Genomic DNA, 18,459 nt, shown 5'->3' with positions numbered 1-18,459 from the left:
ATGTTTGGATGATATCTATGTACATGTAAGTTAAAAAGCCTTAAATTGATTTAATTAACAAAAGTAAAACTTGTTGAGAACAATATAGGAATATTTGAGTGTACTGGGAAATATGTCAAGATATATTCCAATAATATTTTGTACTGGTGCACATTTGCTGAATATTACTGCTAGTTGCTAGTGTCAATGATTGTTGGTTACTATACAAAATAGGAAATTAAACTAGAATTTAGGGATTTTGTATTTTCAAAACTTTCACCTAGGCAATGCCTATGAAGGCGCCTAGGTGCTCCCTAATCACCTAGCTTTGCCTTGGTGCCTTGACAACTATGCTGGTATCTATATTCTGGCATGCCTATCTAATTGTACTTTTAGTGTATGACCTACAGGTATTGATGGTCCATAGGGATCTTACTTGTGTCATTTTTCATATAAATTACTTTGATCTTGTTACTCAATAGGAGGGGGAGAAAAAAGGACAGTTCTTTCTTGTTGTAATTGGGGAAAGAACAGGCATGGTTGAGAATTGCCAGTTCTCAGTTCTCTCCGTTCCCCCCCCCCCCAGAATAAACAATTAAGTTGGATCCTGTTTATGTTTTTTCCTTTCATGATGTAAAGTTCTCAACTTTTCATTACCTGTAATTCTAGAGCACAATTTATACTGCCTGTATCTAGTGATTTCCTTAATAACTGTAAAATGGTGAAGGCTTCGACCCCATTTCATCAGGGAATTCCATGGTGAGTTTGGACGCTATGGTTTAGTGATCAGTTTGTTGTCCTACCTGAAGTTCATTTAAGATCCACCTATGTGTTTGGGATTCTTTCTTTTTTTCTCGAGTTTTCTTTCACTTAGCTATTTTGAATTTATGTTATGGTTCTTTGTGCTTCAAAACTACAGGGATTCAATGCAACATTAACTGAACCTGTGGATACTCCTGGTAGAAGAGGGGGTGATCAAATTAAAGAGATGGAGCTTAAATTGCATCAAGATTTAAAAGATCCCTTGGCAATACTTTGCAGTGATCCAAGGACCACAAATGTTGTCCTCAGTGGAAGTGACAGAAATATTTTGGACAAAGTAAATCTAGTTTTCATGTTTACTTTTCCTCTTACCTATCATTAGTTTATCATACTTTTATACCATATGATTGCTTTCACAGAACTTTGGAGAATACAACCTGTGGTTGGCAGCTGAAAATGGGATGTTTCTACGCCGTGCTAAAGGAGACTGGATGACAACAATGCCTGAGCATCTTAATATGGATTGGGTTGATAGTGTGAAGGTGCTTGATGCTTAATTTTCAAACCATCAATTGTATGCTATCATTTGGATACTTGTACATGCTTAGCATACCTATATATTATGGAAAGTTGGAAACCAAATATGACATCAGATAATTTATGGAAATTTTGAGCACACTACTGCTAAAATATGTAGAATGTTAGTTTCCAGATCAGTATAATCAAATTGTTGCCAATGTGTCAACTAGGAAGTTGCCAAGGTTTTTTGGATGCCCATCACCTAGGTGACCAACTAGGAGGGTGGTATAGATATAAACATCTTAATGGGGATTATATGACTCAATATACCCTCCATCTATATTGTTATTAGCATATGTAACTCATTCTTAATAGGTAGGAATTCATGCAGATCTAAAAATAGGGCTTTAATCCTTCTGAGTTTTTTGTCTTTTATCCCAAAATCTTGTCAGCGTTTCTGAAAATCAATTTTGAGTTGTCATTGCATCAGTTGCTGATTCAGATTGTGATTTATTGTTTACAATTAACTTGGAACTCCATAATACTTGTGCATGATTATGTACATGCATTAAAAAATATGTATGTATCTACTAGTCATTAATTTTTGTTGCCTTGACAACGTCTAGTTGTTGCTTAGGCATAGACTTACATTGCCGGGCCAAAACACTTGGACATTGCCTAGCCATCTTAACTGCACTGATTGAGATATGTTATTTATATAACAACCAAAAATAAAAACATGGCATGAAAATATCAAATAGGCTATCTCTATTGTATCTGTTTCCTAGATCTAAGGAAATAAAGAGTCAAGATGTTGTCTTCCAGATTCTTAACTTGTGATGCTATTATTGATTTTTCAGCATGTTTTTGAGTACTTCACTGAAAGAACACCTCGTTCTCATTTTGAGCTTCGTGAGACTTCACTTGTGTGGAATTACAAGTATGCAGGTGCTTGATCAGATGTTTGATTTATTTTAGTTCTGGTTGTTTTTTCCTATTCTCTCTTTGTTTATGTCATTTTAATCATCATTAGTTTTATATGCAGTTGTTTATTTCTTTCTCATCTTGTTTTGACCATAGATGTTGAATTTGGGCGACTCCAAGCAAGGGATCTGTTGCAACACCTATGGACAGGCCCAATTTCTAATGCAGCAGTTGATGTTGTCCAAGGTAGCCGATCAGTTGAGGTTCGATCAGTTGGTGTTACGAAGGTAATTTATCTTTGGTATATTGGATTTATTGCCATGTTGTTTAATGCGTGGTAATTACAAAACCTTATCTTCCCTCTTGGATATGTGTTCACACAGGGTGCAGCAATTGATCGCATACTAGGAGAAATAATCCACAGCAAATGCATGACAACACCAATTGACTATGTTCTTTGCGTTGGTCACTTTTTAGGGAAGGTATATTTCTCTTCAAAAGATTAAGATTTTATCACTAAGAATGCTCTAGAATTTGTATGTTTTAGTCTAAAGAATTTTCTAGTATCACATTTTGCTTTAGCTTGAATTTGTAAGTGTAAGACAATGGGGTTACAAAAGTACTTTGACTTGGCTGACCCAGTGTATAACTGGGTCAGACTGGACCGTTCCAGACCATTTATCCGTCTAATAAAGAACCATTTGCTTTAGAAGTGTAATGTGAATCAGCATGGCTCACTTTTGTGGGTTGCCCACATTGTTGCAGGTTGTGCTGTGCCAGCATGCGAGCCTTAGGGGTGTCGTGGTTAAGTTACAAACCATGGACCCATTTTCTAAACTGAATAACTGAAACCAAACCAAAGCCAACTAGTTAACTGGTTGGTCTGTTCGGTTAACTACCAATTCAGTTCATTGGTTTTTTGGTTTTTGATATTTATATTATATATTATAAATAAACATATAAATATATAATAAAAATACTAGAGATGCATATAAAATATTATATTATAAATAACAAATGATATATTATATATTATAAAAATATATATTTATATATAATGCATATATTCATTTATAAAATATAGATAATATAAAATATATATGAAAAATATATATAATATACATAACATTATATATATATATATATTGGTCGGTTTGGTTAATTGTCAATTTTCGAAAATATCGAACCAACTGCTCTGGTTAATCAGAATTTTCAGTTCACTTCACTTTGGTTTTTCAGTTTTTTGATGATGACCCCTAGCAAGCCTTGGTGGGCCATGCCTACTTGGCCTACAGTCCCTTAAAAGGGAAGCTCGGCATGGCCCATAGCTCGAGCCCAAGCAGGCCTATGCCATGTCAAGCTATAGGTCGAGACGTGGGCAGCACGATTTTTTAAAGAAAATATGAAAAAATAATAATAAATTAAATTATATTAATTAAATAGACAAGAAATTGAAAAAAAAATTATTTTATATGAATTTTGATGTACACAATTGTTTATATATCCTAATTTGTTTTCCCGTGCTCTTACTAAGGCGTTCTCTAGAAATGACACACTGTACCCTAACCTGAGTGTAGTGTTAAGTGGGCAAGGATTTGCTAGGATATAGTAGATATGGCTTTAAATAGAATGGATTGGCAAAAAAGGATTCATGTAGCGGACCCCATATAGTTGGGATAAGGCATGGATGATGATGATTGTTTATATATGAAATAATAAAATGAAAATGAAACAAATTGCAATAAAATTGAAAATAAAAATCTATATATATACATATGTATATAATTTGTGTATGTGGGGGGGAGGGACCGTGTGCCATGTTGGTTGGTGGACCTCAAAACCACTAGCTCGACGTGGCACAAGGGTTTTGGTCGGGCCAGGTATAGCCCAAGTCATGCTGGGCAGTGCCTGCCCCAAGTGGCCTAACCCACTTTACAGCTCTAATTTGCATTAACTAAGTGTTAGAATATTCTAGGATAATAATTAAGGGGTAAATTGAGGAAAGATAAAAAGCAAAAAGACTCTAGAACATGAGAGACCCAAAATACTATAAATAGGGACCCATACCCAAATATGAGGGGAATTTTTGATAATACACCCATCCGACCCATATTTCTCTCGCTCTCACGTCAATCACCAACCTACTCCATCTCCCTTCTGCCGGAATTCCAGAACTGGTGAACTACAATGGCCTAATCCTTCGTTGGAGGGTATGTAGGAAACCCCTTTGGGGTTCTAGCCAACTCTTCTCCCCTTATCTTTTCCCCTTTTGGTTCAAATCACCATTCTCCTTGGAATTTCGGAATTAGACCATAGGTGCCAAGTCCACCATCTTATTGTAAGAAAAACATGGAAGGGCGATTGGTTTCTATATTTTCACTAGACTTGAGTGGGCTAGTGTTGGTTTATGATGCCCCATTATTTCAACATGCTTAATGTGATATTGATACTGCATATTCTTAGAATCACACTTTTCATCATAATGGTTAACTTAAATTGTCTGGTCAACCAACATATATATCATAATCATCATCATAACCATCCCGACTATATGGTGTCGGCTAAGATGCACCTCAAAGGTTTTAGACAAGTTAAATGCATGTTTATTCTTGCAAGACTCAGTAGGGCCAATAGCACACTAAAAGTTAATGCATTTTGTTAGAGTGCTCGAGTCAGGGGTATTTTGGTCATTCTGGTTTATCTTCTTGGAAGTGAAAGGTCTATTGTATCTGAGTTTAAGTTATGTGTCCCATCTTATATGAGGGGCAAAACTGTCTTTCTTGTAACTCCAAGTTTATGAATAAAATCCAAGTGGGTTGGCTAGGAGAGTGATTTTACACATTCTCTCTTCTAGTCTGGTCGAACATTCTTCTCCTTCTTTCTCTTTTCTTTCTTCTTCCTTCTTCTCTACTTTGACCTAGAATCAACTAGGGTTTATTCACATGGTATCAGAGCTGTAAGGTCGTATCCTTATTTCTTTCTTGTTGCTGTTCTCTTTCTGGGTTCGCCGCCAGCCTTCATAGTCGTCTTCTTCTTTCTCGATTGACCTGAGTGGATATTCGATAAGGGGCTGAAAAGGAGCTGTCGTTTTGTGGGTCTGGAGGTGAGAATGCCTCCAGTCATTGCTGTGGTGGTCGTTGAAGTGGTTTACTAAACCCTCTATTCAGTATCGAAGAGGGCTGAATGTGGACAGGTATGAACACTACTGTTGTTTGTCCAAGTAAGGGACTGTGAATGTTTTCTTGTTGCTTCAAAAGTTGGTTGTGGTGATGCTCGGTGTGACTGATATGCATTTCAGTCATATTCCTCTGCATTTCTCTTCATATGTATGCTGAAAGAAGAGTTGTCGACTGCTGAAGTTCACAACAGCAGTAGATTGGTGGTGGTTGTGTCGTGGTGATTGGTGGTGGTGGTGGTTGTGTCCTAGACCTTGTGTGTAATCAGTTCTGCAGTGTGCAGCCCAAGTGTTTGATGTGAAGACTGAGTGATTTCAGTCTTTGTGTGTGGTGTGTAATGTGTATTTAAAGCTGGGGTTGGTGGTGCTATAAGTGAGATAAGCCGTGTGAAAGAGTGTGTGGTTGTGTTGTATACTTGAAGGTGAAATAATGGAGATGGCCTCTCCCGTAGATGGGAATGACAACAAAACCAGCATCATGCTTTCTTCAGATTATATAAGTGTTCAAATGACATCCATCAAGTTGAATGGTGAGAACTATGTACCGTGGGCAAAATCTGTGGAGATGTTCTTGAAGGCCAAGAGAAAAGTAAAACATGTGAGGGAGGAGAAACCTTCCTCTAATTCTCCTGGGTTCAGTGATTGGGAACAAGATGATGCACAGATAATGACATGGCTTTGGAACAGCATGGAACCAAAGATTAGTGTGAATTTCATGTTCCTAGATACAGCCAAAGAGTTCTGGGATCATGCAAAAAAGTTGTACTCTGGACAAGACAACACAACTAGGGTGTATCAGTTATACCAAGAGTACTTCAATTTGAAGCAAGGAAGTCAAAGCTTAGAGGAGTATTATGCAAGTTTGAGGAACATCCGCAATGAGCTAAATGTGTATCACCCTCTAACATCAGATGTCCAGATCCAACAAAAGCAACGTGAACAACTTGATGTGACTAGGTTTCTTGTGGGCTTGAAGGCTGAGTATGAGCCTGTCAGAGCACAGATATTGGGGGGATCAGCTCTCCCTTCACTTGAAGAAGTTTTTGCCCGTCTTAAAAGGACATCCATTGAGCCGGTGGAACATTCTTCCTTCTCTGATAGATCTGGTTTGGTAGTGACTAAAGGGAGTGGCCGTGGAAGTAGAAGTGGTGGTGGCAGCAGTGGCCCTCCAAGCAATCGTGGTGGACACATGTTTAATCGGGCTAGTGGTCGGACTAGAGGCTGAGAGTCAGGGGGAGGCTGTGGAAGAGGAAGGAGTAATGCTCAGAGAAAATGTACACATTGTGGCTTAGAGGGGCACACAGTTAATTTCTGCTATGATTTGCGTGGTCCACCCAACACTTGGGCTAACCATGCTACATCTAAGAGTAGTAGCACAATTACTGAAAGCCAGCAAACTGCCCCAACCCCCTCCACACCCGCTTGTGCTTCCGGGCAGGAAATGGTGAGTGTACCATGGGCAGTATATGAACAGTTCCTTCAAACATCTCAGCAAAACACAGCTACACTTGCCCATTCAAGTATGGCTTGCTTAGCTTCCAAAGCCTCACCCTGGATCATTGATTCCGGAGCCTCGGACCATATGTCTGGGACTCTTGATGTATTTTCTTCCCTTTCTCGCTCCTCCACATCTCAGTCAGTTACTCTTGCTAATGGTTCTACGTCTCCTATTTGTGGTGTAGGTGATGTTGATTTCTCCTCCTTGTCTTTAGCATATGTTTTATGTGTTCCTAAGTTCCCGTTTAATCTTATGTCTATTATCAGATTAACCAAGTCTCTTAATTGTTCTGTAACCTTCTATCCTTCTTGTGTGTTTCAGGATCTCAAGACGGGGAAGAAGATTGGTGGAGGGCATGAAGCAGGAGGTTTGTATTACCTTGATGGTGGTGGCCCCCAGTGGCTTTTCAGTCGTCTCTTACTCCTCTCCAATGGCACTGCAGACTCGGTCATCCCTCTCTCAAGGCTCTGAAGCTGCTAGTTCCTTCTTTGAGTCATCTTTCATCGTTAGATTGTGAGTCATGTCAGTTAGGCAAACATCATCGAGTCTCATTTAGTCCAAGAATTGATAGTCGTGTCTCTAGTCCTTTTGCTTTAGTTCATTCAGATGTATGGGGTTCAGTTAAAGTTGTGTCCTACAATGGGTTTAAGTACTTTGTAATCTTTGTTGATGACTTTTCAAGGATGACATGGATCTACCTTATGAAAGACCGTAGTGAATTGTTCTCTATTTTTCAAAAATTCCATGCTGAAATATGCACTCAATTTGGTGTTCATATGAAAATACTTCGCTCCGATAATGCCAAAGAATACATCTCCTCACCATTTCAGCAATACCTAGAACATCATGGAATAATTCATCAAACTTCTTGTGCCTACACCCCGCAACAAAACAGTGTAGCTGAACGGAAAAATAGACATCTTCTTGAAACTGCTCGGTCCTTAATGATCAATATGCATGTCCCAAAACATTTTTGGAGTGATGTTGTTCTTACATCCTGTTTTTTGATAAATCAGATGCCCATGCCAATCCTTGGAAGTCGATCCTCTTTCTCCGTGTTGTTTCCCACTTTGTCTCCATTTCCTCTCACCCCAAGAGTCTTTGGTTGTGTTTGTTTTGTTCAACACTTGGGGCCTGGAGTAGACAAGCTAGATGCTCGAGCTACGAAGTGTATTTTTCTTGGCTACTCGAGGACTCAGAAAGGGTATAAGTGTTATAACCCAAAATTTCATAAATCGTTTGTGTGCTCTGATGTCACCTTCTTTGAATCAGTTCCTTTTTTCTCAGATGTCGGGGTCTCTTCTTCTCCCTCTGTGGTTCCTCTTCCTGTACCGGTTATGGACCCTCTCCCCGTAGCTCCCATTCCTACTGCAAATGCACATCATATGCCTGTTACTACAAAGAGGCCGCCAATTACTCAAGTGTATACCCGCAAAAGTGCTTCGGCCCCTCCTCTACTTCAGCACCTGTCGACAGATCCTGCTACTGCTCCTTCTCCCTCAGATCTTGATCTTCCTATAGCTTTGCGGAAAGGTAAACGTACTTGTACTTCTCATCCCATTTCAGACTCTATTTCCACTGCTCACCTTTCTGCTTCTCATTGCAAGTTTATATCATTACTCTCATCGGTTCCCATTCCCAAGACTGTACAGGAAGCCCTTACCTCCCCAGGGTGGAGGCAAGCCATGGAAGAACTCTCTGCTCTACAACATAATCACACGTGGGAACTCACCACCCTTCCTCCTGGTAAGCACACTATTGGGTGTAAATGGGTCTATACAGTGAAGCATCTTCCTGATGGCAGTGTGGAACGATTGAAGGCACGGTTAGTGGCCAAGGGCTATTCTCAGTTATATGGTGTGGACTATATGGAGACATTCTCTCCTGTGGCTAAAATTGGTTCAGTTCGGGTGTTAATCTCATTAGTTGCTATGTATGATTGGCCTCTTGTGCAACTTGACATAAAAAATGCCTTCCTACATGGTGATCTTGTTGAGGAGGTGTATATGGAGCAACCACCAGGGTTTGTTGCTCAGGGGGAGACTAGTAAAGGTGTGCAGGCTCAAAAAGGCAATCTATGGACTGAAACAATCTCCACGTGCATGGTTTGGCAGGTTCAGTGAAGTGGTGAAGGCCTTTGGGATGAAACAGTGTCAGGTTGATCATTCTGTGTTTGGCTATAACTCAAAGGATGGGACAATCTTGCTAGTCGTGTATGTAGATGATATTGTCATAACTGGAAGTGACAACAATGGCATTGACAAGCTGAAAAAAATTTCAATACGAAAGATCTGGGGAAGCTAAAGGATTTCCTAGGGATTGAGGTTGCGAGGTCAAAACAAGGGATCAACCTATGTCAGAGAAAATATGTTCTTGATCTACTTGAAGAAACAGGGTTATTAGGTGTTAAACCAGCAGAGACTCCTATGGAACTCAATGCCAAGTTAAGTGTGGATGCCGGTGAAGAGTTTGATGATCCTGGAAGATACAGAAGGTTGGTGGGAAAGTTGAACTATCTGACCATTACCCGACCAGATATATCATTTGTTGTGAGTGTGGTGAGTCAGTTTATGCAACATCCCCGGGTTCCTCACTGGGAAGTTGTTCTAAGAATTGTTAGGTACCTAAAGGGTGCTCCAAGTCGTGATTTGTTATACCAAAAGGGGGGAACTCTTGAGATAGTAGGATACACGGATGCTGACTGGGCTGGCTCTATATCAGACAGGAAGTCAACCACAGGGTATTGTACCTTCCTGGGTGGCAATCTTGTAACTTGGAAGAGCAAGAAGCAAACAGTGGTGGCAAGAAGTAGTGCAGAAGCAGAGTACAGGGCTATGGCCCATACCACATGTGAACTAGTATGGTTGAAGAACTTTCTACAGGAGATGGGGTTCTCAATTGACAAACCCATGAAATTATACTGTGATAACCAAGTTGTTGTTCACATCTCATCCAATCCCGTCTTCCATGAAAGAACTAAACATATTGAGGTGGATTGTCACTTTGTGAGAGAGAAAGTGATAAGTGGGGTAATTACTACATCTCATGTAAGCTCAGGAAATCAGTGGGCAGATCTCTTCACAAAGGGATTGTCTCGGGGAAGAATAGATTACATTTGTAACAAGCTGGGACTATATGATATATACTCTCCAGCTTGAGGGGGAGTGTTAGAATGCTCGAGTCAGGGGTATTTTGGTCATTCTGGTTTATCTTCTTGGAAGTGAAAGGTCTATTGTATCTGAGTTTAAGTTATGTGTCCCATCTTATATGAGGGACAAAACTGTCTTTCTTGTAACTCCAAGTTTATGAATAAAATCCAAGTGGGTCGGCTAGGAGAATGATTTTACACATTCTCTCTTCTAGTCTGGCCGAACATTCTTCTCCTTCTTTCTCTTTTCTTTCTTCTTCCTTCTTCTCTACTTTGACCTAGAATCAACTAGGGTTTATTCACACGTTTAAAAGGTAGATACATCACAACTTCGTTAGTGTTTGGTGATTGTCCCTTTGAAGTGGTCTTTGAGCTCTAGGATGTGAGTGCACTATAACTGGTTACATGGTATTTTATCAGCCTAAAAGTCCACATACTTGAAACAAGAGAGAAAAATAGAGTAGAAAGCTTTTAACAGATTGCTCCCTTGGGGAAATTTTATGCATTTTTTTAGGTAATGGATTGTGTCTGATACTCTGGTTAGTAGGTATTTAATATCATGTAGCTAAATCTTCTTGTGCTTGTTTAGCCACTTTTCAATTGCTTAATCCTTTAGACACCTGCACAAATATTTGTGAATTTGATTATTTTTTGTCTTTTTGCACTCTGTAGTTTATAACTACACTCCAGTTCCTCTCCAGTTGAGGCATGACTAGTCAGTCCTAGGTGCTGACTGAAGGCCATTACCGGATGTTGGTTCCAGTTCTCAGGGATCTTGTAGACTGAGAATATGGTCCTAACCCTTGGCATTTTTTTTTGCACAAAGTAGCTGCTCTATGGCTCAAACCTAGGTGCTGATAGTTGATGATAAAAGATATGCTCTAAATTTAACATATTGATGATGCAGTCTCATGAATGAATTAATATATACTACAACTATGCAAAATAGAATCATTCATCAAAAAAAAAAAAACTATGCAAAAAAGAATGACATTGAACATTTAGTTCAGTCTTTGTTTTGCAAACATAAAAAAGTTAGACCTATCCTAGGATAGGGAATTATAGTTTTTTTTTTCCAAATAAAACTACCTTGATTATTTGATGTCCTGTTTGTTTGTCGCAACTCCATATCAGCAGACCACTAATTGGAAGAAAGAACTCAACTGCTTTCCTTTATTATGCCTTTTCTCTATTTAAATACCGTCAACCAATCATGTTCCGTTATAAATATTTAAAGCAACAGCCAACAGTGCGAATATAAAAAAATACAAACATATTCTATTACTATTTTAAATTATTAGTGATACAAACAAACAAATAAAGTTTTAAAATGGTTTTGTGGTTGACTAGGATGACTAGTTGAGTAGTTGATGCTTAATCATCCCAGGGTACTCCTTCATGATTATCAACAGACTGGTTAGTGATGCAGTCGGTCAGTCTGGCCCTCAACTGACTAGCAGAATGAATAGTTGATGAGCAGTCAATGCTTTGTAGACACTGTTTCTAATTGCTGCATCACATATCAAAAGGATAACTGCTTTTCAATATAGCTTATGTTACTTGGTGACATGTACTTGCTGATTTAGGATGAAGATATCTATACATTTTTCGAGCCAGAACTTCCTGCAGATCCATCAGGTACTGCAAGAGCCAAGGTAACCGATCCAATCAAGACATCCATTGAGAAACGGGCAGCACCAAAACTTTTGGCAAGTAAAAGTGCATCTAAGGCATGTCATGGTAAGACACAGCGTACCTCAGCGGCCTCAGAGAAAAAAACAACCAATCATGTCAGTGGGACAGTGTGGCGGCCATCACAGGATAGTATCCCATGGCATGAGGGTTCAGTACTTGATCTCAAGGGAGAGAATTACTTCTCTTGCACTGTTGGGAGAAAGCGCTCCAATGCAAGATATCTCTTTGGTTCATCAGATGAAATTGTCACATTTCTGAAGGAGTTGGCGGCAGCATCTTCCTCAGGTTAAAATCATCAAGGTTTTGCTTCTTATGGATGAATAGTCTTTGCCCGATTCAACCTGGCACTGGATCCTAGTGTGGTGGTGATAACACAGTGGTTATTCAATTCTTTTGTGAGGCAAATATTGAGTTATCCCATGGCTTTTCTCTGCCTTTTCCTCCATTCTTAATAATTTGACTGTTGCTGTGGGAAAGCTCATTAAATGCTTGTGTTAACAGGATGACATTTGAGTTGCATATCGATTGCTATGAACATTACAAGAGGAAATCAAGAATGGGATAATTCTTCTTTTGCCCTGCCATGCTTTTGCATTGACTGCTCATTTTGCGAAAGGTTTTCATGGGGATTTAAGGTTTTAAACAATTTCAAACAAAATAGTCAAGATTACATAGATTTTAGAACAATGAAAAGAAACTTCAAAAAAATTAAGATTGAAAAAACTGTGCATAGATTGTGCGACTGTCGTGAATGCATTACAGTTAAATGTTTTTTTTTTCTTTTTTTTGTTATTTTGTATGAATGCACAACATTGTAAGTTTCAAGATCCCTTCTCTTCTTTCTAGACAGATAAAAAAATCAATTGTATTAAGGGTCCAATTTTTTTTTTTTTTGAGAAGGGGGAAAGTGTCAATGACTAAGATACCAATGTTCCTTTTTTCAGATTTATGTGGGGTTCATGGAAAATTTATTTTCCTCGAATATCAGGTGGGTAAGTAACTTTCTTTGGGAAAGTTACCCAACACTTAGGCCCCATTCATTTGTAGGTAATGCATGGGAAAGTTGGTAAATGGGTAGCTTTTTCCCATTGACCAATTTTCCTATGCTTTTTTGCATTAAGCAATGGGCCCCACAGTAAAGTTATCGGTAAAACATATCCATCTCCTAGGTGGGTGTAAGTAAACTTTCCTAGTTGGGAGAAATTTTTACAAAACATGATTGGACCATTTTACCCATTTTAATAGTTACTTTTTGTGGGTAGAAATGTCATTTTATTATTTACCTGGGAAACGGGAATCCTAAAAATCAAAAGAACATGGGTAAGTGCACTTACCTTGGTAAATGTTTACTGCATTTACTGAGATAAATTGCACTGATACAAACAAACAAGGCCTTAGATGAGACAAAATTGTCCTTTTCAATAATGACTTTATGGCTAAAATGGCATTTTATTTACCTTGGAAATAAAAGAACATAGATAAATGTACTTATTGGGTAAATATTTTATAAGAAATACTTAGCTGAATAAATATATTTGTCTAGGTAAATAATTTCCTAACAAGCAAACGAGGCCTAATTGTGTCAGATAAATAACAGTTCAAAGTCATAACAAGCCAAACAAGACTGACACCGAAGATCTAGAATTCCTCCATCGAACCTTTTAGCATTTTGAACCAACTCATGGTCCTTCCTATTGCATTTTTTATTAGCATTCTTAAAACATGACAACCCGTGAATTAGAACAAAGATACTGAGTAGGTCCAGAATATGTCAACAGGCCCATGGAAGCACTACTCTTTGGTAACCATATCAACCACAACTACTACTGGAATCTCTGCTAGCCATCCGTAAATGATTTGCTCTAGTGCTTGTGTATACCATTGCTACTGCATTGCTTCAGCCGTTCAGGTCAGACATTTTTGCAGTCAGTTCTGAAGATTATGGTTTTCATACATCCACTAATGCAAGCAAAAGAGTTCTAACATTGCCTAGCAAGAAATTCTCAAAGAACCATTTAATCTAGAAGTTTAATATGTTAGGTGAGGTCCCTGAATAGTTTTTATTTCTTAACATGCACCCTCATACAAAAGCCTATTGGGCTTGAAGCATGGACAAACATAGGTTCATCTATACCTTATGCTGAAATTTAATTAATTATAATGGGGGCAATGAGAACCAAACAGTAGGACACTTGATCAAACAGGCTCTAATACCATCAAGAATCTGTTCAACCTAGAAGCTTAAGCTGTTTGGTGAGGTCCCTAAATATGTTTTTATTCTCTAACTAAAACAATTAAGGATAAGTTCAATAAGCTAATTGGTTACATTTTCTTTTTGTCTCTCTCAACGTGTGGCTAAGATATCAGTGAGGAAAGCTTTAGAACACTTCCAATTTCCAAGGTCGGGGTGCAAGTAGAGTGGGTTGGGCTGGGTTTATGGTCAACCCGGGCCTGACCCTAACATTTGGAATTAAGGGCCGAGCCTAAGGTCAAGCCTGATCTTCCCAACCCGATCCTACCCTGCATTGTAAATTGATGCACTCGGATTGGGCTCGCGCTCGGGTTGGTCAATGAACCCGTTCTAAAATTATATGTGTAAATGTATTTATATAAATATGTATATATACTTATCTATATATGTAAATATGTCTGTATATAGATAAATATATATATACAAGTGTGTGTATATATATATATATATGTATAAATGTGTATAGTTGGGCCAGACTCGGACTGGGTTCGAACTACCTAAGGTTTAAGTCTGGAGTCAGCCTGAAAAATAAAAAACCCGACTTCTTAGGTCCAAACCCAGCCCGAGAATTGAAAATCTAAACCCAACCCGTGTAAAATTTTAGACTGGGCCGGTTCAGGCTAGCCCGCCCAAATTGCACTCCTATTTGATACTTGAACACAATTCTCATGGTTGTAGTAGTTATTTGTTAATATGCCACCATTTGAGCAAGTATTTCATTCAAAAACCCTCCTTCAGGCTTTAGATCCGATGCTCTCATAAATTGTAGTCTTAATAAGCATGGCGTTTTTGCCAAAGTTATCATCTCAATAGGAATGAATACCCATATAAAAGCTATTTGTGATGCCCTAGATAAGACTTAAATTTTATTTCTTTTTAAATTTCATTTATTCTACAAAACGAAACAAGCCAAAAACTACATATAAATAGTATACTTCTCAATGTCAGTGGAATTACAGATGTGACGTACTGAAAAGAATGAAAAGATACTGGTCTTGGGGACTGGTTTGTTCTGAGTGAGTGAGGGACTCTTGATTTATGAAAGAGGAATCAGAGTGTAATGGTCAATGGAACAAAAACACCCTTATCTTGGGTTGAGATCATGCGCGCTTTTAATCGGTGATCCATTGAATTCATCCATGAACATGGCTTACGAATTGTAGCCACTCAGCTTTAATGCCACTTCTCCCATCCCATGCGTAGCCATCTCTTACCCAGCTTTTCGTTCTGCATTTTGTCTATTCTAATCACTATTTTTAATCTTTTCTAGGTTGTACGACCTAACCACAATTTTTCTTTTTGTCTCATGGAAACTAGAAGAAAAAGAAAAAACCTATTTTGAGTAAATTTGGAACTTTAATGGGGTGTCAAAGTAATGAAATTAATGTTTAAAATTATATTGGGTATATCATATCGTATCTTTTACCGATTCATGCGTTTATTTTAAGGTATTTTAAGAATATTTTTTAATAATTAAATAATATCAAAATGGCCCCCTCTGAAATTTTATAAATTACAATGCTCAAAGTATCGATACACCCCTTTTGACATATCAGCCGGGTTATATCAATATTTTGAACCATGTTTATTCTCTATACATAAGCTGAATCTTCCTATGGGGAGCAAGAAAATATCAGAATGTTCTAAGTCAATTCATCCCCCTTAATTAGAAAACCCATTTAGTGCAAGTGTATTGCTTATAGAAATTCCCTACAGAGCCTGCAATAATTGCAACTTGTTATTTCTTCATTCTTCATAGCTGGGCTTTAATTTCCATCTTCACATGTGCGGATGGTCTGGACCACTGGACAAAATAACTATTCTGGTCTTGTCATGTATCTAAATATGTAGGCTGTGTTTGGAAACGATACAACTAAGTGTGAATATAAATATGTAGAGTGTAAAATGGTTCATATAAATTATAAAGTTGGATTAGTTTTGTATTGAGAAATTTACCTTCTTACCAAATAAATTTTTAGATGTAATGGATACAAACACGAATTCTAATAAAGCATATACATTTTTTTATCAAAAACCCACTTGAATGCAAATTTACTTCTTTTTTTATTGATGTACTTTTACATCTTATTATCAATATAAATATGCATTGAAAAATGTGTTTTCTGCCATTTATCAATGCATAAATGTAATATTGTCAAATACAAGCAAAAACAAACCAAAGTACAAATTAATTACCCTAAACTCAAATTTACACTCTATTTGCATCATTTTCAAACGCAGACAGACGTAGTGATTATGGCATTAAGTACAATTATTAATACACACTTAAATGTTGGTGGCGTGGTGTTTGATCCATTTACTGTTTGAATTTTTGAACCAGAGCAATTAATCATTTATTCTGAGCATTATGGAGGAGCCTGGTTCCGTCTTCACTAAGTAACAACTACAAAGTATAAGATTATAAGAAAAAGAGGGAGCTGATGAGCAACAAGATGAGATCTGACTTTGGAGACAGAACATGTATTTGAAAAAAGTTTTAGGAGGAAGTCGTTATAGAGGAAGTGAATAATGCCCCTTTGTGGGCCTTTTCTTAATGAAAATTTGCCGACTTCTAACATCTGGTTTACTACTGATAGTGGCAAGAAAGATACCCAAGTTTCTAACAATTTCTTTGGGAAACATGGCACATTGGATTGCAATCTTTCACGTTTCACCCCAGGATTTGATATTGATAATAACAGGTCATGGCCCTACAGACAGAGGAACCATGAAAATGCTACTGTACGTCTTGTGGAAAATTTTCATTTCCCAAAAAGGTGCTGCAACTTGAGATGGTCAGAAATCAGCCCAAGGACATCTCTAGAAGGAATATATTTGGGTAGGGCTCATTAAGGTCTTATGGTTTAGCTCAGCTTTGGATTCCAAATCCAACTTAAACTCAATTTTAGACCATAAAATTTGATGTCATAATTAAATAATAATAATAATAATAATAATAATTAAAAAAATTAAAACACATAAAGGTATAAAATACAAGAAAAAATATAGAAAACATTTGGGCACATCTCTAATATAGTATACTCATCATACTAAACAAAAATAAGTGTAACAAGTAATAATCTTATAAACCTAAAAACATAAAAAATAAAAAATTTTAAAAACATATTATTTATTATACTTGTATACAAATAAGTGTCCATACTCCATAACTTACGAAATCCCAAATCTATAATACTGCTACAACTTTACCTCTTCAATCACTATATTATACTTAATCTTGTAGAGACAACGGAATGATAGATGAACTAGAAATAGAAAGACAACTGTGCCAGTCAATGTCAATTAATGGGAGAGGGAAGTTTTCCAGTTAGGGCTTAATTGGAATTAGTAGGCCATTTCAGTCCAGATTCGAAGGAAGCTTCCCATTTTGTTTTCTCTTGTTATTCATTCTTTAATATATTTTATTCATATATTTTTAAAATATCCGTAGAAATAAATATAAAATAAAATAAAAAGAAATACACACTGCGGTTAGAATCATTCATACAAAATTAGAATTTGGGAATTCATAAGAGGTTTTATAAATCAGATACCTCGCTTTTGTTACAAGGTCCATCTCATACGGTAGGACACTTGAAATAGAAATATTTTCTAAATGACAAAAGAAAACTATATCTTAATATAATAACGAGGTAATTAAAAACATTAAAATTATCTGTCAAAAAAAAAAAAACTAAACAACGAAATGGGTTGTCTGTGTAATTCCAAAGATTTAAATGTTGATTAAATCATTAATTTAATTCACCAAAACCCAATATCCATCTGCCTTCCTTCTTATCCATATGGTTATTCTTGGTGGGTCACATCTATAGTTTGGTAATTAACCTTTTGGTCATTTGCAAAATAACAATTATTTGGGGATATTTTGAGTATATTAAGATATATTAATAATGTAACAATGGTAGACAATGTATGATGCAGAGTAGTAATTTTGCCCTTTCTATTTGCTATTTTGCTTTGGTGACGTTTGGCATTAATGATGATTTCTCTTTGTCGATTTTTCAGTGATTTTTGAAAAATCATCAAAATTTATTATTTGATATCATTTATATCATGTAAGCTGATTTTTGAGAAATCATTATCTTTGAGTCTGTTTGGTACTGATTTTCAAGGGCCAATTATTTTTGTATTAAAGTTATTATTCAGTTCTATGCTGGATGCCATGTCATCCTCAAAATTGGAATCAGTTAAAAATTAGGAAATCACTAGAAAAGATGATCCCTGAAAAGGGTTGATTTCAATAATCGCTTCTTTGGCTGCTTTCCCAAAAATCGACATAATCGGAAAACCAATTCTGATGTGGATCCTACATGGCGCTGATTTCTGGAAAATCATCATCAATGCCATGCATCACCTTTAATAGATATTTTAAAGTTAATTATATAATTTTGCTAGAATATTTAAATAATTCTTAAATTTTTTAATTCAAACTTTCTTTAAATAGATATAGATAAAAAGTGAGAGATGATAAATAGGAATTAGAGATA

Source organism: Nelumbo nucifera, chromosome 3 (genome assembly GCF_055504915.1).
Source record: "Nelumbo nucifera cultivar China Antique chromosome 3, China Antique-T2T, whole genome shotgun sequence".
Taxonomy (NCBI): Eukaryota; Viridiplantae; Streptophyta; class Magnoliopsida; order Proteales; family Nelumbonaceae; genus Nelumbo; species Nelumbo nucifera.
The sequence above is the reverse complement of the archived record's forward strand: the minus strand, read 5'-3'. Positions refer to the sequence as shown.